The sequence below is a fragment of the Mesoplodon mirus genome (assembly GCF_964341445.2).
Source record: "Mesoplodon mirus genome assembly, chromosome: 5".
Taxonomy (NCBI): Eukaryota; Metazoa; Chordata; class Mammalia; order Artiodactyla; family Ziphiidae; genus Mesoplodon; species Mesoplodon mirus.
In genome coordinates, this window is record NC_138980.1 from 16711558 (window position 1) to 16733155 (window position 21598).

General features: G+C 47.3%; 1 long non-coding RNA gene across 2 annotated transcripts in view; it reads left to right on the forward strand.

Annotated features, from left to right (window-relative positions):
* Nucleotides 1-21598, forward strand: part of LOC309804962 — a 142715-nt gene that overhangs the window by 96708 nt on the left and 24409 nt on the right. For both annotated transcript variants that reach the window (XR_014294206.1, XR_014294207.1), the window contains exon 3: nt 10283-10421. This is a non-coding gene — a long non-coding RNA (uncharacterized lncRNA). The remainder of the gene's footprint in view (nt 1-10282; nt 10422-21598) is intronic.

A 21598-nucleotide genomic window follows, 5' to 3' on the forward strand; every position in this document is an offset into this window, starting at 1 on the left:
CTTCCAGGTCACTTATCCGTTCTTCTGCCTCTGTTATTCTGCTATTGATTCCTTCTAGTGTATTTTTCACTTCAATTATTGCATTGTTCATCTCTGTTTGTTTGTTCATTAATTCTTCTAGGTGTTTGTTCTTTAATTCTTCTAGGTCTTTGTTAAACATTTCTTGCATCTTCTCGATCTTTGCCTCCATTCTTTTTCCGAGGTCCTGGTTCATCTTCACTATCATTATTCTGAATTATTTTCCTGGAAGGTTGCCTATCTCCACTTCATTTAGTTGTTTTTCTGGGGTTTTATCTTGTTCCTTCATCTGGTACATAGCCCTCTGCCTTTTCATTTTGTCTATCTTTCTGTGAATGTGGTTTTTGTTCCACAGGCTGCAGGACTGTAGTTCTTCTTGCTTCTGCTGTCTGCCCTCTGATGAATGAGGCTATCTAAAAGGTTTGTGCAAGCTTCCTGATGGGAGGGACTGGTGGTGGGTAGAGCTGGGTGTTGCTCTGGTGGGCAGAGCTCAGTAAAACTTTAATCCACTTGTCTGCTGATGGGTGGGGCTGTTCCCTCCCTGTTGGTTGTTTGGCCTGAGGCAACCCAGCACTGGAGCCTACAGGCTACTTGGTGGGGCTAATGGCTGACTCTGGGAGGGCTCATGCCAAGGAGTACTTCCCAGAACTTCTGCTGCCAGTGTCCTTGTTCCGCGGTGTGCCCCAGCCACCCCCCACCTCTACAGGAGACCCTCCAACACTAGCAGGTAGGTCTGGTTCAGTGTCCTATGGGGTCACTGCTCTTTCCCCCTGGGTCCTGATGTGCACACTACTTTGCATGTGCCCTCCAAGAGTGGAGTCTCTGTTTCCCCCAGTGCTGTTCAAGTCCTGCAATCAAATCCCACTAGCCTTCAAAGTCTGATTCTCTGAGAATTCCTCCTCCTGTTGCCAGACCCCCAGGTTGGGAAGCCTGACGTGGGACTCAGAACCTTCACTCCAGTGGGTGGACTTCTGTGTTATAAGTGTTCTCCAGTTTGTGAATCACCCACCTAGCAATTATGGGATTTGATTTTATTGTGATTGCACCCGTCCTACCATCTCTCTGTGGCTTCTCCTTTGTCTTTGGATGTGGGGTATCTTTTTTGGTGAGTTCCAGTGTCTTCCTGTTGATAATTCTTCAGCAGTTGTGATTCTGGTGCTCTCAGAAGATGGAGTGAGTGCACGTCCTTCTACTCCACCATCTTGAACTAATCTGGGTGTACCAATTTTAAATGTACAACTTGATGACAGTTTACATATGTTTATTTGTAGAACCACTACCTAAATCAAGATTTAGAATATTTCCATTACTCCAGGAGGTTCTTTAGTGCCATATTATGGGCAAACCTGTCCCTCCCCTGACCATGATCCTTCCATGTTCTCAGCCTCAGGGTTCCTCCCTGTCCAGGCTTAGAGATTCATGGAGGGTTAACTAGGTGAATGGATTAAAGGGTCACACACACATATACATGGGTACACATACGTGCACACACACGCACACACTCACAACTGGTCTCTCTGTAGGTCAAAGAAATAACTTTCAATCCATCTTTTCATTTGGGCTTTTTTGGTTCCTTGTCTTCTGAGATGTTTTTAGAGGACACAATGATTCTCAGCTCCTTTTTACCTTTTTGAGGATAGATTTGGAGGTCCAAGAAAGTCATCTTGCTGGGATGGATTTTGAATTCCCGGGTCTGAAACTGTAAAGTCAGTAAGAAGCGAGCCCCTGAAATGAAGGAGCCTCATCCAGTAAGAGATGAGAAGTCACAGGGCCCTCTCCTATAAGACATGGTCCATCTGCAGTGGTGGGTGGAGGAGATCTTTGGCTAACCTGGTGACCCATCAAGGCCCCTTGAAGGAGGGGTGGGTTGTGAAGAATACAAAGGGTAAAGGGGGACCAGGAAGGCTTTGGGGGCTGAGGTGGCCCTGGGGCTGGCTGTGACCCTCCCTGTATCTCTTGAGGTTACTGTGTCCACAATGTCCGTCCTTGCTTCATGCTAGGTCCCTGCTCTTTCCCTCACTGCTGTCTGGGGGCCTCACCCTCTGCTCTGTGTATCTCTCTGATACTTCTGTTTATTCACATATTTGGTCTCCATGGTTTGGGTTCACCATGAGCCCCTATAACTTAGCTCAGCTCCCACCAATTGCTGCCCCAACATCTCAGGATGTCCCTGGTCAGATTCTTACTGGAGGAGATGTGGTTTCTTTTCTTATGTCAAGCCGAACCAGAGGGAGCTGCTCAGCCTGAGACAGGCTGTCTGTGGTTAGGACCCTTTCCTGGCTCCAGGGCAGTGCAGGGGCTTAGGAATAAGGCAGCCTTGGCAGGCATCCTGTTGGCCATTCTCAGCTTCCTGCCTTCAGGGTATCATTCCCACTTCACAGCAGAGGACATGCCCAGCCCAACGCACAGCCTGTGTTGATGGCAAGGATGGATGTTGATGGTGGTGGTTGGAGGTGGGGTGGGGCAGGTGGGGGGAAAGGGGAGTTAAGGGGACTTAGGACCAAGTAGAAGGCAGTATTTTTCTCATTATGATTATTTCTATTCTCACCTATGTTCATGGAGTCCCTCCTGCCTCTGGAGTCCCATGGTTCTCCATGAATTCCCTGTGAACAGTGTTCACACTCCCAGTATGGTTATTACTTTCAGTATAGTTATTATTATTATTTTAATTGAGATATAATTGGCATATAAAATTGTGTAAGTTTGAGGTGTACAAGGTGTTGGTTTGATACATTTATATATTGCGATATGATTACCACTGTGGTGTTACCTAACACTGACCTCTGTTGTGTCCCATAATTATCATTTCTTTGTGGCGAGAACAATTATGATCTAGCCTCTTAGCAACTTTGAAGTTTATAATACAATATTGTTGACTATGATCACTGTGCTGTGCACTAGATCTCCAGAACTAATTTATCTGCTGGTTGCAAGTTTGTACTTTCAAATAACATCTCCCCAGTTCCCCGACTCCCAACCCCTGGTAACCACCATTCTACTCTCTGTTTTTACAAGTTTGACTTTTTTTTTTTTTTTTTTTTTGCGGTATGCGGGCCTCTCACTGTTGTGGCCTCCCCCGTTGCAGAGCACAGGCTCCGGATGCGCAGGCCCAGCGGCCATGGCTCACGGGCCCAGCCGCTCCGCGGCATATGGGATCCTCCCAGACCGGGGCACGAACCCGCATCCCCTGCATCGGCAGGCGGACTCTCAACCACTGCGCCACCAGGGAGGCCCACAAGTTTGACTTTTTTAGGTTCCATATAAATGAAATCATAAAGTATTTGTCTTTTTCTGACTTTTCTCACTTGGCATAATGCCCTCAAGGTCCATCCATGTTATTGCAAATGGCTGAATAATATTCCATTGTATATATGTATGCTACATCTTCTTTAACAATTCTTCTGTTGACAGACACTTAAGTTATTTCCATATCTTGGTTATTGTGAAGAATGCTACAGTGAACATGGGTGTGCACCAGTATAATTATTATACATAACACTAACCTTCTTGAGGGCTATGAGAGTTCCAGTTCCTCCATATCCTCACCAACACTTGATATGGTCACTTTTTATAAGTTTAGCAATTCTGATGGGTGTATAGCAAGCCCCTGAGGAAATTGAATGATTTAATGTGCTTACATTTGTTTCCCACATGTGTTTATTCTAGCCCTTATCTTTCTTTTTACATTATTATTATTATTATTTGGTAACACAGGTGATCATGCATGAAATCAATAAGACATTGTGTAAGGAATCTTTCCATTGCATATGACAGAAAACTCCAATTGGATCAATCATAAGAGGGAATTTGTTGATTCACTCAAATGATCTGACTGAGGGCCTTCAGAAGCAGCTGGATCCAGAAGTAATGTAACCTAGATCAAAATCTCCCCTCTGCTTCTTCTGACTTGGCTCCAATCTCATATCAATTCTCTCCTCATTGTCCCAAGATGGTTACCTATACCCGCCCCCAGCCCTGGGGCTGCATTACTCCTAATCATATCCAGCAGAGAAGAAAATATCTCTTTCTACAACTGTTGAAAGAAATCCTGGGTTTTACTCTTATTGGACCAGTTTATGGAACATGAAGCACTTTCGTGACCAGGACAGTAGGATTATATGAATTAACTTTGACCCAACTCAGGTGCCCAACCATAAAGTAGGAGGGTGGAATCAGTTTCCCCCAGGCACCTGGGGGAGGCATGGATATGGGAATAAAGGTCCAGGGCTGCTCCTGAGAAACAGAATGCATGCTGGGGCATCTGGAATAACCCATCTCCACTGAGTATGTTATATGGTCTAGAGCTGGAATGGACCCGAGCCCTTTTGTCCCCCTAGTTTGCACTGCCCAAGGACAAACCAGGTCTCTGCACGAGCAATCCCTAAATTAGGGAAGCACTTACCCTGTCCGTGTTGCTGAAATGTTCCTCACTTCCCTGCTCAGGGCCAGACTGGAAAGCCCAGCAGAGCCTGGCTTTGTCTTCCTCACTGCTACCATTTCTTCTTCTTTTTTTTTTTTAGTTTTTTTTTAACATCTTTATTGGAGTATAATTGCTTTACAATGGTGTGTTAGAAGACCCCAAATAGCCAAAGCCATCTTGAGAATGAAAAATGGAGCTGGAGGAATCAGGCTCCCTGACTTCTGACTATACTACAAAGCTATAGTAATCAAGATGGTATGGTACTGGTACCATTTCTTTAAACTCAATCTCAGCTGCAATGCAGTTGTCCCAGTTTCCAGGTTAAGGCTTCTGGCTCTTGAGCGTGAGTTCCACTTCAGTTATTTGAATGAGCTATGATCTGTCCACAGCTGCTTTTTGGAGGATTCTGATCTGAGCCTCTGTACGCACACCCTCCCCGGCTCTTTCTTCAGCAGCTTTGCTGCCTGTCTTACTGTAACTCTCAGGGAACTTCCTTCTTCCTTCCCAGCTCTCTTCCCTGCTTCTATTGCTCTTCTTCTTCTTCTGTTTTCCTTCACTCCATCTCTTTTTTGTTCTGCCTCCTTTTTTCTTCCCTTCATTCTAGTTGCTGATGTTGGGGAGGGCTTGCATTTTTTCTCCGTTTTGTTTTAACATTTCACATTACTGATGGCTGTTCCTTTTATTTTATTTCCATCTTGAAAACCTGGTCATTTGTGGCCAGCCAGATTGGGACCCTGGCACACTCAGGCATTTCTTGTTCTTTTGTGTGTGGCCACTGGCTGTAAAAACAGTGTCTTGAGTCTCCAACTCCGTACTTGGAGGCAGGAAATGTGAATTTTAGCCCTGAGTCCCCCAACTAAGTGCTTAAGTTTCCTTCTTCCTGAAGAGGCCAGAGGCTCCCAGTTCTTCTGAGATATTTGTGCAGTGCCATGGTATGCCCACAGCAATATACCAGGCTGTTGGGAAAAGTAAACCAAGGTGAATCTAAACAAGCTGCTCCCTCTGCCCTCGAGGGCTTTGAGGTTGCAGACAAACATGGATTTGGACACCCCATGCTCTCCTGGCCCTCAGAACCCAGAGCTTCTTCCAGGTGCCAGGCCCCATGCCGTGCACTCCATTTGCAATCTTGCTCATTCCTCCCTGAGAGTGGACGTTGATATCTTAGCCCCATCTCCCAGATGAGGAATACTGAGGCACAGAGCCTCGGACTGACTTGTCCAAGGCAGTAGAGCCTGCCTTTGTATTCAGACTTCTTTGCTCTGCCATGTGGTTCTTCTTTCTTCCACTGACCACAGATTCCTAACTTCTGCTGTATAGCTTCTACAGAACCCATCTCCTTTGTGCTTGTGGGAAAGGAGGTTGAGGAGGACAAGAAAAAAGCAAGGAGGTTTAGAGGCTAAAAAAGCCCACCCACACCTGCTGCCTCTGAATGCAGTTGCTGTCATGGTCCAAGTTGCTGGGGGGAAAGGGTTGCTGAATATTCCTAGTGTCAAGATTTAATTTTTCTAGTGTGGGCAGTGGGCCAGAGAGTGTCTTCTCTATAATACACCTGCATGCTCACTGAGAAAATAGTTATCGATTTATATTTACTCTGTGCAAGCCACACAGGGCTGAGAGCAAAACCAAGATTTGGGTCAATGATTTCTTCTCTGGAGACACCTCCAGTCTAGAGTACATCAGTGGCGATTCTGCAAGAAAGCATGTGATCTTTATCCTAAGAGAAATAATAATGATAGTGGTATCATCAAACTCTAGCAGTGTCCTTCAAGTCTGGCTCTGTCCTTAGCATTTTGCATGTATTAACTCATTGTTACAGTGCCCCCAGCAGGTGGGTTTTGTTACCATCTGTGCTTTATAGGTGAGGAAGCTGAATCAAGAGAGGTAGTGACTCTGTCCTGGGCACACAGATAATAAGTTGGAAGTAGGGATTTGAACCCTGGCAGGATGGCTCCAAAGCACAGCTGCACTCTGTCTCCTCCAGTGCCCCAAGCACTCAGAAAACCCACTCCACTCCCATCTGGGGGTTCTGAGGAGGATTTTTGCAGGAGAGACCTTTGAGCTGGCCTTGCAGGGGAGGAAGGGGGCTGTCCCCCTGTGGACATGTAGGGGGCAGTCCCTTGGGCTGCAGGGCTGGCCTGGAGCAACAGCAGGCCCTCCATCCCCAGGGGCGGGAACCAAAGCCTGACATTTTGCTTCTCCAAATAACTGCATCACCTCGCATGACTGCACTGGTGTTAATGGTCATACATCGCCCGTGTCTTGAAAACGTCAGCGATAGTGAATGTACATGGAATCCCAGAAGTGGATTCTGTGATGCACCTGAAGGCTTTTCCTTCAGCGCTTCTCCATCTCCTGCTCTTCAACTACTCAGAGTGCCCTTGTGTTCTAATGGGCTAGGACTGGATCCGTATGAGGAATGGATGGGTTTTTATTCTGTCCTTTGATGTGGTGCCCTATTGGGTACTTAGGTTTATCTTCTGCAGGCTAAAATGCCTCAGATCACTCTGCTCACTTCTTGAAACCATGGAGATCTCCCTCCCTTCCTCCCTCCCTTCTGCGTGCCTGTCTGGAGGCAGCATCTCCTCTGGGCTCAGCCCTTCGTGGGCCGCTGCCCTGTGGGTGGGTAACAAGTAGGGGGGAGTCTGGTGGGGAGAGGATTGTGCAGTTGGATGATCTCAAACTCATGTCATGCCCTCTGGAGGTGTGTAGAAAGTGCAAACCGACCGGGGGTCAGTACGGACTTCTGTTTGAGGAGTTACAGGAGGCTTCCAGTGGGGAGGGGAGGTATGGCTGACTCCAAAAGAACAGACAGGCAGATAAGGTGGAGGGGATTATCCCAGGAGTTATGGAATGGGCACAGCTGACAGCAGGCTTTGAGGGGTGACAGGAGGAGACACTACATGGAGGGGAGGATTGGACTCATCTCCGGATCCTCAGTGAGGGTCACACCTCAGTCCTCTCGGTTTCCAGGTGAGAAAGGGCAATGCAGGTTCTGACGATCACTTGGGATTCTGGGGCCCTGGCTTCCCTTTCTGCTCTCTCCTCGCTGGCCTGCAATGGTTGCAGAACCCATAGCAGAGGCTGAGCCGTGGAGACAACAAGTGGAATTTCTTCATGTGATGGAGAAACTTTGGAAGAAGGCTCCAAAGGGAACATATGCATATCTTTTCTTATTTTTGGTCAGATGGATAACACAGGAACACTTCCACCACTTGTGGACACATCCTGTTCCCCATATCCGCTGGGCAGAGCCAGTTCCCCTGAGACAGTCTCTCGATAAACTTCATGAGCAAAGCGTTCTGAATTCTTATTGTTTCCCATCAAGATTGCACTCAGCCCTGATACGAGCCAGGTTCTTTCCCCATCTTCAGCTGCATAGTTCAGCACTGTCTGGGGTGACAAGACACCCCGGTTTGCCCAGGATGGAGGGGTTTCTTGGGAAACAGGACTTCCAGTTTCAAAATGGGGAAAGTTCCAGCCAGACTGGGACAAGTTGGTTACCCTAATTCCACAAATTCTGGCCCCATAAAACCCCTTGTTCTTGTACGGCTGGGTTGATGGAGGAGTCCACTGAGAAGCATCCAGAACAGTTCTGGGGGTCACTTGGCACCTCACCTCCACGGGGGCTGCAGGAGCCATTATGCAGTCACTGCAGATTTTTCAAAGCCGGCCAGAAGCTAGGCCCTTCCTGCGCTCGGCTCTGATTGGTCCTGACGGTATCATCCATAACCCTGTGGCCCGAGCACTGTTGCCAAGGAGATGGGGTATTGTCATCAGGCGGGCTGGCTGACCCTTCCGAGTGGCACCAGGGGAGAGAGAGGAGGGTTAGGCTGCTGTGATGGGCCACCCCACCAGAACAGGCAAGGGAGGTGCCCCAAAGGAACTAGGGTGCTGGGAAGAAAAAGGCGATGATGGCCCTACAGCAGTCGCAGCGGAAAAGAGCACGGGCTTTGGAGCTTCCATGCCTTTGTTTGAATCTCAGGAGTGTGAGACTCAGCAAGTTGCTTCTTTGTGCTCCAGAATCCTCATTTATAAATGGGAATAGTACTTCTCACCTTGCCAGGCTTGCTGGCATATTACGGGCATATAATAAATGGTGTCTGTAGTTGTTACTGGTATTATGAAATCTGACCTCTGGGCCCCTGCCTTAGCTCCCTCCCTCCGCTACACCAATGCCGTGGGCATTTTGCCACCCAGTGGGGCTCACTCCGGGCTTCTTCTGATATATAGTTCCACTCTGTGCTCTGAGGACTCCGGGGCTCCTCACGGGCACCTCAGGGGCTTCTGGGGAGGATGCAGGGTGCATGCGGGGCTTTGGAGGGCTTGGCTGTGCAGTAGGACGTCCCAGGCCCAGCATCTGTACTTCGCTTAGAGCAGTTCAGCTCTGGGGAACCATTTCATGTTTGATTTTTCAGAAAGCCTTCGTTTTGAGAAAGGACTTAAAAATATGTCCTCGTACTGGACCTTACAGGGATACTATACACGTTAGGGAAGCAAAAGTCACAGATTGTGGCAGCCTTGGCTGGCTTTCAGGGTTTTGCTGACCCCACTCTCTGCTGGCCTTGGTCACAGAATCCCCAATGACCCACGATGGGGTTCTTCTGGGGAGATGACATCCTTCTCTCCCTGCCCTGGGGATTCTATGTTTTAAGTCAGTTCTATCGTTTCTGCAGAACTGAAAGCCATCACTTGAAGTCACACCTGGCCTCTTATTATTTGGTTGGTCTAAGCAGGTTGTTCTGTTCATCCTCCCATTACGTGCAAACAAAGAGGGAATGATGAAGTCAGTGACCGCTTGAATTCCCCAGGCAGGAGAGCCCAGGAGTAGGCATTGCCGGGGCAACAGTGATTGGCACAGGAGACAGGGGGATGAAATATCACTATCCTTCACACCTGACAAGGGTCCCTGCTTTTTGAAGGAGGTGTTGCTCTAACATTCCTGTGGACAGAGAGGAAGCATCAGTTTCCTGGTTACAAATGTAATGCACATAGTAAGGTCCTCCTTCCTGTTCTGTGTGGATATCCCATACGCCTTATGGGGCAACAGAAAGATGAGGGCAACAGGCCTGAGGACCTCTCAGCCTTGGGGACCCCTCGGCTTTTGGCAATCTTCTCTGCCTCGTCATCCATGTGGGAGGCCAGTGTCTTACCAGCAGTCAGGTACAGAAGGTACCTACTTTCCAGGTGTGGTACCTCCCCCAGACTAAGATGTCATGGCAGTTTCCTCCTTTCTTAAGTATTTCTGTGAACTTTCTCAGAAGCACAGGTCAAGGCCTGGGTTCTGTAAAGAGGACTTTAGCCGATTTATTCCCTGTATGCTCGGGTTGGGGGGCAGATTTTTGGAGAAGTCCTGCAGATATGTCTCTCATTCTCCCGACACCCCTCTCCCATCCTCCCCTACGTACCCTTCTTGCTCTGCCTTTGTGCCTCTGCTGTCTGTCACCCCCTCCTCCTTGGGACCCTCCACACAGAGAAAGGTCGACTCTTTCATGAGTCTGCAGACATTATAGACTCCAGTTAGATGGGAAGGGGGTTTTCCTCTGCTCAAGCTTTAGAGAAGGGATGTAGGGGTGTGTGGTAGTCAGGTTCTACCAGAGAAACAGAATGTCTGTGATACAGAATGAAGGATTGATTTTAGGGATCTGACCTTATGCACTCATGGAAGCTGGTACAACCCTCCCTAAGGCCGTTACTTCTGCATCTGGCACTGGGCTTGTAGTCAGAAGGGCTGGCAGTTGGTGAGAAGGTGGCTGTGAAGTGGGGGAAGACAGGGTAAGCTGGGACCCACAAGGAGGTGCTGGGACCCGCATCAGTTTCACCCACCTGCAAACACTCCACCTACAGGACATGGATGCCCTGCAGGAGAAGCTGGTGCGCTTTGCCGCAGAGCAGCACTCCTGGCCCAGGACCCAGAGAAGCCGAAAGAGGAGATCCAGTGGGGGCCGAGGAAGCTGAAGTCTGGCTGCTGCCTGACGCTAACAAGGTGAGTGACAATGCACTCAAGCTGTACCTTGACCTTGAATGTGGATTCTGAGCCTGAATGTGGCTGCAGCTTCATGTCCACCTTCCAAATCCTACACAAATTTCTCCTGTGGCCCAGAATTCTACGTGCATGGAAGAGAATTCTGGGAAAGATCGTTTCAACTTGGCTATATCGACGGGGTGCAAAGTAGTCACCACATGGGGAGACAGCGGGTGATTTCAACCGTAAACCACTTTCTCCTTATGACCTGTGGTTGGTTTCTTTTTAATTTTCTAAGGGCAAACACCCCTTAGTATCATGCAGGCCACAGAAAATAACACCATGACCACTACCTTTTCCACAGAGACTACACAGTTTCATTTCCCATGAGGAAAATGTATTCCTTCTGTTACCGGCAGTTAACCCTATTCCATATGAAGTGGTCACCCTGGCGGAAGACTGTGCCTCTTTCTTGGGCTAGTTTTATGGAGGACCCTTTTATGAAGGGTCCTCCACCTTAGCTCTGAATGCTTCCAGTAGTTTCTTCAAGATACCCATATTTTTTCCTGCAAGGTAATGCTTCCAGTAGTTTCTTCAAGATACCCATATTTTTGCCTGCAAGGCTCCCTAGAGGCTAATATCCTGACTGTCTGTGATGGTTAATTTTGTGTGTCAACTTGACTGGCATGATAATCCATACCCCATTCAACTTGCCTGTTTGGCCTGTGCAGAAGACAGATGGATTTTGGAGAATGACAGTGGATTATCCTAAGCTTAACCAGGTGGTGACTCCAGTGGCAGCTGAAATACCAGATGTGGTTTTATTGCTTGAGCAAATTAACACTCCCCCTGGTACCTGGTATGCGGCTATTGATCTGGTAAATGCTTTTTTCTCCATCCCTGTCCATAAGGCCAAACAGAAGCAATTGGCTTTCAGCTGGCAAGGCCAGTGCTGCCCGTTCACCCTGCTACCTCAGGGGTGTATCAACCCTCCAGACCTATGTCATCATTTAGTTTGCAGGGATCTGGATGGCCTTTCCCTCCCACAAGATATCACACTGGCCCATTACATTGATGACCCTATGGGGACTGGACCTAGTGAGCGAGAGGTAGCAACTTCTCCAGACTTACTAAGAAGAAGTTTGTGTGTCAGAGGGTGGGAAATAAATCCAGCTAAAATTCAGGGGCTTTCTACCTCAGTGAAATTTCTAGAGGTCAGTGGTGTGGAGCACATTGAGATATCCATTCTAAGGTGAAGGTCAAGTTGTTGCATCTGACTCCTTCTACAACCAAGAAAGGGGCACAATATCTCGGGTATCTCTTTGGATTTTGGAGGCAACATTTTCCTCATTTGGGTGTTGCTCTGAATCATTTACTGAGTGACTCCAAAAGCTGCTTATTTTGAGTGGCATCCAGAAGAAGAAAAGGCTCAACAATAGGTCCAGGCTGCTGTGCTAGACGGTCTTCCACTTGGGCCACAGGATCCAGGGACTCCAATGCTGCTTGAAGTTCTAGTGGCGCTAAGGATGCTGTTGTGAGCCTTTGGCAGGCCCCTCTCGGGGGATCCCAGCACAGGCCTTTAGGATTTTAGAGCAAGACCCTGCCGTCATCCACAGATAACTACTCTGCTTTTGAGGAACAGCTCTTGGCCTACCCCTGGGCCTTAGTAGAGACTGAACACTTAACTTTGGGCCACCAGGTTACCATAAGACCTAAGCTGTCTGTCATGAACTGGGCGCTATCTGATTCACCAAGTCATAAAATTAGGTGTGCATAGCAATATTTCATACTCAGAATGGAAGTGATATGTACGTGGTTGGACCTTGAAGACACAAGTAAATTACATGATGAAGTGGCCCAAGTGCCATGGTCCCCACTCCTACTACACTGCTTTCTGTCTCCCAGCCTGCACCATGGTCTCATGGGGAGTTCCCTGTGATCAGCTGACAGAAGGAAAGAAGACTGGGGCCTGGTTTACAGGTGGTTTTGCACGATATGCAGGCACCGCCTGAAAGTGGATGGCTGCAGCACTACAGCCCCTGTCTGGGACATCCCTGGAGGACGTGGTGAAGGGAAATCCTCCCAGTGGGCAGAACTCTGAGCAGTGTACCTGGTTGTTCACTTTGCTTGGAAGGAGAAGTGGCCAGTGAACTATGGATTCATGGGCTGTGGCCAATGGTTTGGCTGGATGGTCAGGGACTTGGAAGGAACATGACTGGAAAATTGGTGACAAAGAAATTTGGGAAAGAGGAATGTGGATGGACTCTTGCTCCCGCTCGCCTCTCCTGCACTCCTCTCAAGCTACGTGGCTCCTTTCGGTTCCCCAGACACTTTGCAGTTTGTACTTGCCCTTCACCCCTTCTTGACCACTAGGTAAGTGGCCTTCCCAGTTACCCTCTGGCTCCTTACCCATTTATTGCCCTCCCAGCTCTCATCAGTCTGTACTTGTTTGTTTCTTCATGTGTGTCTGTTACCTGTCTCCCCGACTAGAATGCGGTTCCTTGCAGGCTTAGCCTCGTCTGCCCTGTTCATTGTGGTCTGTGCTCTTGCCTAGTGAATGTGGAAAGCACTTGATAAACATTGCTCAAATGGGTGAGTGGAGAATGTGGTGATGCTGTAGAGAACTGGGGAAAAACACTGGTGCAGATCAGAGGGGAAGTGTGTTAATGGTTCCGTTGGTCAACCACACCATGGGATGCCTACTGGCTCAGACCCCAAATGGGCCCTTGAGAGCTTGCAGTGAAACTTTTAGTATGAGAGCAAATATCACAAACCTGACATTCCAAATGAATACCCTGGTTGTATGAGCCATATGCAATTTTTCATGCCAACAATCATAATATGAATTCAGTGTTTACTATACACTCAGCTTTGACTGTGTAATAAACAAACACAGAATCTCAGGGGTGTTCAGCTCACCTGTCCACAGGTCAGCCTGGGTTTTCCTGATCTACATGGAACTTGGCTGGGTTGGGCTCCTGCTGCAGGCTGGATCCAGGTCTTTTCCACATGCTCCTCCTTATACTAGCTGGTTCCTTAAGCCAAGGCAAGATCACGAGAGGGCAATGCCAGTCACACAGGCATGTTGCAAGCCATTCTTAACATCTCATTGGCCAAAGTAAATAACATAGTCAAGTCCAAAGTCAAGGGCAGGGAAGGTTCCTCCCCACCCCCTGAAGCAATGGCAAGGGTTTGGATGTCTAACACTATAGTATACCATACTCCTATATATAGTATATATACAGTATATATAGTATAGTATACAATATACTATATATATAGTATATATATAGTATATACTAGTATAGTATATAGTATACTATAGTATATACTAGTATATACTATACTATATACGTAGTATAGTATATACTATAGTATATATAGTATAGTATATAGTATATATAGTATATAGTATATATTATAGTATATATAGTATAGTATATAGTATATACTATATATAGTATACAGTGTAATATTCTCTATATTACATATAGTATAATATATAAAACATATATAGTATAATATATAAGTATAGTATAACTATATATTGTATAACAGATACATACATTATATATAGTATACTATATGTATATATTATATATAATATATAGTAAGTATATATTATAATATTTAGTATATATAATATACTATATTATTGAGAGTAAAGAGATCAAGAACCCTCAAGATTGATGCTGTGGGTCATCATACATAGATATGCACTTACATAAAGGCATTCCGTGCTGCGCAGAGGGCAAAGCTGCTGCCGAGAATCTGCTTCAGTTATGATGGAACATTTCAATTCCATCAACTGCCACATTCTCTAACCAGAGGTCTTTTAGCACAAGACAGGCTGGTGGGAAAGGGATCTGTGTGGAGGGCTTAATGCCATGTCCTGTTCTGTGTGTATCTGTGTTTGTGTGTTTATAGAAAAATTCAATACTTAATTGTATGGTTGGCCTGCTCACCACTAATTTCTAAAAGAGACGTTCCAAAGCCATGGTTAAGTTCTCTCATATCTCATAAAAGCCATAACTTGGCTGCGGGCACCCAGAAACTAATCCTGTGTGGAGACAGGGGCAGCAGTCACCTGGAAGGGTTTGATGTTCTGGAAGACTCACACTGTGCTGAGAATTATTGATCACCTCTCCAGCATCCATTTCCCTTCCTTCTTCCTAAATGGATCCCAAATTTCCCAGCATGTGGTTTGCAGATCCAGAAGTGGACTTTTACTTGTTGAAGACAATAAACCTAATTCTTGCTACAGTGAATTGGTTCAGACGTGGGAATGTGGTGTGGAGTTCTTTTAAGGTTGTGGAGAAGAGAAACTCTCTTCCCCTTGAGATACAAATGAGGAAGATGAACCCTGTTAGCTCTCTTGTGCCCATGAGAGGAGTCAGCCTTAGGATGAAGACATGCTGAAGAAGGTCCACAGAACGATGGAAGGAAACAGATGCTGAGCAACATTTTTCAGCCACTTGATCAGCCCATACCTGAAGCCTGTGCTACCTCCAAAAATCTTTAGTTCCCTTTAAAGCTTGAGCCTGAGTAGGGTTTTCTGTTACTTGAAATGAAAATAACGTGCACTATTACACCCACCCAGCCAAAGTGTCCCTTCCTGGTCTGCTCTGTTACTGGAAACACCCGCTAATAAAATTCCTGCTCTGGGGTAAATCATGCTACCCCAAATACTTCAGGAAACATTACTCTGGAATTCCCACTCACCTCAGGAAGAGTTTCTAGTCTTGTGGAAGAGACAGATGTATCATGTCACGACAGGCTGGTACAATCTGTGCTGGGATGGAGCATGGACATGTGTACATAGAGTGACAAGGAGTCCAGAGCTTGGTTGCAGCCTCATGTTGCCTCCCATTATTTCAGTAAAAGAAACAAAGTGCCTCCTCATTGGGATATAGGCTCTTCCCAGAGGACTGTGGGAAGGTTTTAACTAACAATATTTATGGGGCATCATCACCCACCAAGCACTGTTCTAGGTAGTGGAGATAGCACAGTTGGTCTTAGTCAGCTGCTATAACAAAATACCATCTACTGGGTGGCTTATACAACAAACACTGTTTCTCATGGGCTCCCTTGCAGATGGCTTCCTTCTTGCTGTGTCTTCACATTGTGGAGAGAGAGAAAGAGCAAGCTCTCTGGTCTCTTCTTATAAGGTCACTAATCCCGTTATGAGGACCCCACCCTCAGACCCATCTAAACCAATTACCGAAGGCCCCATCTTAAAATACCATCACACTGAGGCTTAGGGCTTCAACATATGAATTTGAGGGCAGGGGTGGTGGGGGAACACAAACACTCAGTTCATAACATGCCTTGAGCAAAACAGAGCCCCTGCTCTCATGGATCTTGCATTCCACAAAGGAGGCAGACAATGAACAAACCAGCAATATACAATGGATGATGGAAGAGAAGAAAAATAAAGTGAAGAGAAATAAAGTGTGGCAGATAGAGAGTAGCAGGAGCAGAGGGAAGACCTGTGTTAGGAGGTGATGGTGGAGAAAAGACCTGGGAGGAAGTGAGAGGGTGAAGCATGGAGCCAGGAGTGGGGAGAGTGCTCCAGGCAGACAGAATAGCAAGGACAAAGACCCAGAGCTGGGACAAGGCCGGAAAGCTAGAGCAGAGGGACTAGGGGCCAAGGGGCTGGAGGTGAGGTCAGAGAGTTAGTGGGGACCATATCCTGGGTCTTCTAGGCAATGAGATGAAGGCCTTTGGAGGGTTTAAAGCCCAACATGATTTGATGTATGGTTTTAAAGGCTCCCACTGGCTGCTGTATGGAAAAAAAGACTCTAGAAAAGTTTAGGGGGTTATATGGTGGCCCCCCAAAAGATATGTCTACATCCTCACCCCTAGAACGTGTGAATGTGACCTTACTTAGAAAAAGGGCCTTTACAGATGTAATTAAGTTAAGCATCTTGAGATGAGATCACTCTAGATTATATGGGTGGGACCTATTCCAACCCAATGCCAAATGTCCTGTAAGAGAAAGAAGAGAAAACACAGACACAGAGGGAAAGGCCACGTGCAAACCAAAGCAGAGCTTAGAGTGCTGCAGGCACAAGCCAAGGGATGCTTACAGCCATTGGAAACCAGACAAGGGAAGGAAGGATTCTCTCCTAGAGCCCCTGGAGGAAGCATGGCCCAGCTGACAACTTGACTTGGCACTTCTGGCTTCCAGAGCTGTGAGATAATAAATGTCTGTTGTTTAAGGCACCAAGTTTGAGGAAATGTGTTACAGCAGCCACAGGAAATCAACGCGAGAGGAAAGAGTAGTGCAGGGCATCTGGGAGAAGGCCATTGCAATAATTCAGGTGAAACACGAAGGCGCCTTGGCTGAGGGGGGGAGCAGTAAAGGGCCAGAGAGTGTCCTATTGTGAAGGTAAGCTAGTTGTGGCCTAAGGAACTGTAGAATGAAAGGGACGTCTTCGGAAGAAGTGACTGGGAGCATCAGGTTAATGTGTGTGGGAAGGTCAGGAGTTGAAGTTGTGTATTCGATGCCACCCAGGTGGCAGTGTCAAGTAGGTGGTTGGATATATGATCTTGTTACCTGCACTGGAAATAGAAATCTGAGAGTCATGGACATATGGATGGTACTTAAAGCCAAGAGCCTGGATGCTTGCTCCGAGGAGTGAGAGTAAACATAGAGGAGGAGCTTTTGGACACACTGTATTACCAAGGAGGCCAGGGAGGCGAGAAGGATGGTGTCCTGGAAGCCAAGTGAAGGAAGTACAGGTCTATTCAAGACAAACGGGACATAATTTCATCCTTCAGTAATCAAAATAAAAACTGTATTACTCTGGGCTTCCCTGGTGGCGCAGTGGTTGAGAGTCTGCCTGCCGATGCAGGGGACACAGGTTTGTGCCCCGGTCCGGGAGGATCCCACATGCTGCGGAGTGGCTGGGCCCGTGAGCCATGGCCGCTGAGCCTGCGCGTCCGGAGCCTGTGCTCTGCAACGGGAGAGGCCACAACAGTGAGAGGCCCGCGTAACACACACACACACACACAAAATTGTATTACTCAAGAATTGTGGCTTATACCCCCTCTTTCTCCCATCCTTGAGGACATGAAGAAATGTATCATGACTTCCATGTCAATCATCCATCTGGAATATGCTACACAGGTCTGGGCTACAGACCCAGGATCAACATGGGCCATGGGACACAGGGGGCACATGTGGAAGGTTTATAAGACGATGGAAATAAAAATGATAGCTCCTTGAAGAATGGGTTTTGACTACTTGTTTGTATAATCCAGTTACTGAGCAATACATTTTTGAAAGTGTTTGATTCTTTTTGGATCATGCTGTAATTTAAGAGGAGGGTGCGTCATCTTTGTCAATGCTGCCTGGAGATCAAGGCGGTGAGGGCTGGGTATTGACCACCGGATTGAGCACCGTGGGGATCTTTGGTGGGCTTGGAAGGAGCCATTTCCAGGGGGTGGTGAGGCTGAGAGCTTGATTGGAGTGGATTTAAGACAGAATGAGAGGAGAGAAACTAGACAGCTCAAGTTTAGTTAATGTTTTAGAAAATCTACTCTGTGAAGGAAAACAAAGAAATATGGAGGTAGCTGGAGGGGGAGGTGGAGGTCAAAGTAGTTAAAAAGTGTTTTTTAGAGAGAAGAAAGAGCAGCATGTTTGTAAGATGATGGGGAAGATTCAGCAGAGAGGGGAACACCGAATATGCAGGAGCCAGGGGAGTTCATTGCTGTTATAATGTCCTAGAGGAAGTGAGAGGTGATGGCATCTAGGCATCCAGGGCTTGGGGAGGGGCTGGTCTTTGCAAAGAGCCCACTCAGTGACAGGAGGAAAGCAGGGAGAAGGGACAGGTCCAGGTAGGTGAGTAGATCCAATGGGTTTGCACGTGGAATTCCTCTCCTGACTGCTACTGTTTTCTCACGGAGGAATGAAAACAAGGTTATCAGTTGAGAGTGAGCAACAGGGAGGAGGTTTGGAAGCTTGAGGAGAAGGCACAGAGAATGGTCCCCAGGTGAGCAGGGGAGAACCTGAGTAGGAAAATATGGGATTACTGGGCAGGGCCAAGGGATATTTGAGATTGTGATTGTTGAGGTGAGTCCATCAGCACAGCTGGGTGTGTCTCTCCAGCCACATTCAGTTGCTAGGAGTGGGCACAGAGTAGGTGGGAGGTTGGGTTTCATTAGGCTTTTCCTGGGCAAGAGGAAGGAACTATGAGTACTGGGACTGAGCATGTCTGAAAGGGAGTAATGACCCTGGAATCTAACCAGGCAAGGGGGGCAGGTTCTCTTGGTGGTTGGGTCACTGATGGAAGTGCTGATGGGTTTTTAAGATGGTTAGAGTTGGGTTCATAAGGGGTGTAAACTGGAAACACAAGCGATAGTGGTCTGTGGGTGGGGTGTTTGAAATTGGGATTCTAGAGAGAGTGGAGTATATTAGCATGTTAAGCCTGTCGTAACAAAATGCCATCGACTGGGTGGCTTCACAGCAGAAATTTATTTCTTCACAGTTCTGGAGGCTGGGAAATCTAAGATCAAAGTGCTGGCGAGGTAGTTTTCATTCTGAGGCCTCTTGTCTTGGCTTGTAGGAAACCTTCATCTTGCTATGTGCTCACATGACGTCTGTCACGCTGAGGGACAGAGAGAGATCGCAAGTTCTCTAGTGTCAATTCTTATAAGGGCACTAATCCCATCATGAGGCCCTAACCCTCATGACCTCATTTAACCCTAATTACCGCCCTGAGATCCCCATCTCCAAATACCATCCCATCAGGGGTTAGGGCTTCAACACATGACTTTTGAACATTCAGTCCATAACATGCAATTATTGACAATGACACAGCCTAAGCATTGAAGATGATAGGATGAAGAACAGGATAATCGGAAGCAAGGAGGCTGAGGAACTAAGTGGGAAGGGTATTGGGAGAATTGTCTTCATGGAACTGAAATTGCTAAGTGTTATGACAGGAGTGGTTTTTGGAAAGAGAGGCAGTGAGGCTGGTGCTAAAACCTTTAAGGAATAGGGTTGGGTGGAGGACGCTGCCGTTTCTGGGGGTGAGTGGGTGGAGTGCTTGAGAAGCTGGACTCTGGTGCGAGCTCCTGAGTTTGAATCTTTTCTGTGTGATCTTTGGCAAACTACTCAGCCTGGGCCTTAGTTTCCTCATCTGGAAAATGAGGCTGATCATCATACCTACCTCATGTTTTTTTTTTTTCTTTTTTGGTACACGGGCCTCTCACTGCTGTGGCCTCTCCCATTGAAAAGCACAGGCTCCGGACATGCAGGCCCAGCGGCCATGGCTCACGGGCCCAGCCACTCCGCAGCATGTGGGATCCTCCTGGACTGGGGCACAAACCCGTGTCCCCTGCATCGGCAGGCGGAGTCTCAACCACTGCGCCAGCAGGGAAGCACCCTCATGGGGTTTTGAGAAGTTTAATGAATTAATAAATGTAAAGCATCACAGGGTTGGGGCAGGGAGGGGCTGGTGGTCTAGTCTAGTGGCGTGAGCTTCTAAAGGTTGATGAGCTTTTTTTAGGGAAGTGGGAGAGATAAAGGCCTGAACATGGCAAGTAGGATGTCTCCTCCATCTCTGGGCCAGGGACACATGGAGTTTGGGAAAGAGAAGAGCCACCTTTGAGCAGACAGCAGAGGTAGCAGAGTTTTCAAGAGAGAACTGGGTTTTGGTGAAGGGAAGATCCAGAGAAGAAGATGAAAATCGAGAATTTTGCTGAGAATGGACAGCAGGACCCAAGGCTGGGAGATTGGGAGGGGTCGTAAGCTGGGTCACAGCAGAGTGTACAAAGCTCTTTGGGGAGGAGAGACCAGGTGATGGGGGATGGATGGGAGTCATGGGCTCCGGGTAGTGACTAAGGCACGGAGGAGCTGGTCTTGAAGATTTCTTAGCCTGTGGTGTTGAGATGAAGAGTGCTGGTATGTGTGTGTGGTGATGGCAGAGGGGCTGCCTTCCCAAGAGCATGTGGGTCCCTGCTGTGGAGCTGAGCCAAGGGTGAGCATGTCCCTGGCACTGGAGTCAAAGTCCCTGAGGATGGGTGGGGGATGGGAGGGACTACAGCGGGGACTGGTGCACTGGTGGGTACCCAGGTGGTGAAGGGACCCATGTGCATTTTTTACAATGCAGACCTTTAGCCTGAGAGTCAGACCTTTGCTTTCTAAAGATCACCCAGGATGTGAGTGGATGATGGATGATGGATGATGGAACAGGAAGAAATCCATCCTCATCAAAGGGACCAGTTATGGGGCTGTCGCAGTGGACCAAGCACAGATAACGAAGACCAGAAATCAGTAGGTAGAGGTGACAGGAGGATGGAGGGTAGGAAAGCAGATCTGAAAGATCTTTCAGGATCTATTTCCTGAGCAGATCTCTGAACAAACAAGGCCCAGTATGGTCACTGGAACCCAAAGTTGCTGATAAGAGGCTGAAAAGTAGGCAAGGAATGGGGGCCCATTGCCAAGTCAATAAATTGCCATTTTTAATGATTCTTTTGAGTTTTCCACAGCCTCAGTTTCCCTCACTACTCCACTGACACAAGAAGAATATATCCAGTTTCCCTTGGCATGTCAGCAGTGGGGAGTGAGTGCATGGGCTATTGATATGCATTTGAGCACTCCGTGAAGAATGCCTCCAATTTGCCTAGTGCAGTCATATCAAAGCACTTTCATGTCCGTATCTCATTTAATGTTCATGACTCTGTCTGTCAATAGAAGCAGATGATGATGGTGAAAACAGAGATCATAAAAAGGCGGCTAACGTTTATAGTGAGTTTCTTCAGTATCAGTCTCTGTACTAAGCATTTGCCAGCATGGTCTTATTTGATTCTCACAGCAATCCCTCAAGCTACATAGAATTACTGTTTCCATTTAAACATGAGAAAATTGAGGCGTGGAGAGGTTAAACAAATTTCCTGAAGTTGTGCATTTAGTAAGGGCCTGGGACTGGGTTTTGGACTCAGGCAATAAATTGACACCACGATCCATTAACCATTTCTGTCATATATGAAGAATGGGAGTTTCCTCATTCATACATTAGATGAAAGGTTGGCAGGCCAGATCCAGCCCACTGGTGGTTTTGTAAATAAAGTTTTATTGGAATCCAGCCAGGCCCTTTCACTTATGTATTGTTTGTGGCTGGCTTTCATGCTACAGATGGCAGAGTTGAGTAGTGATGACAGAGATTGCCTGACCCACAAAGCCTAAAAGA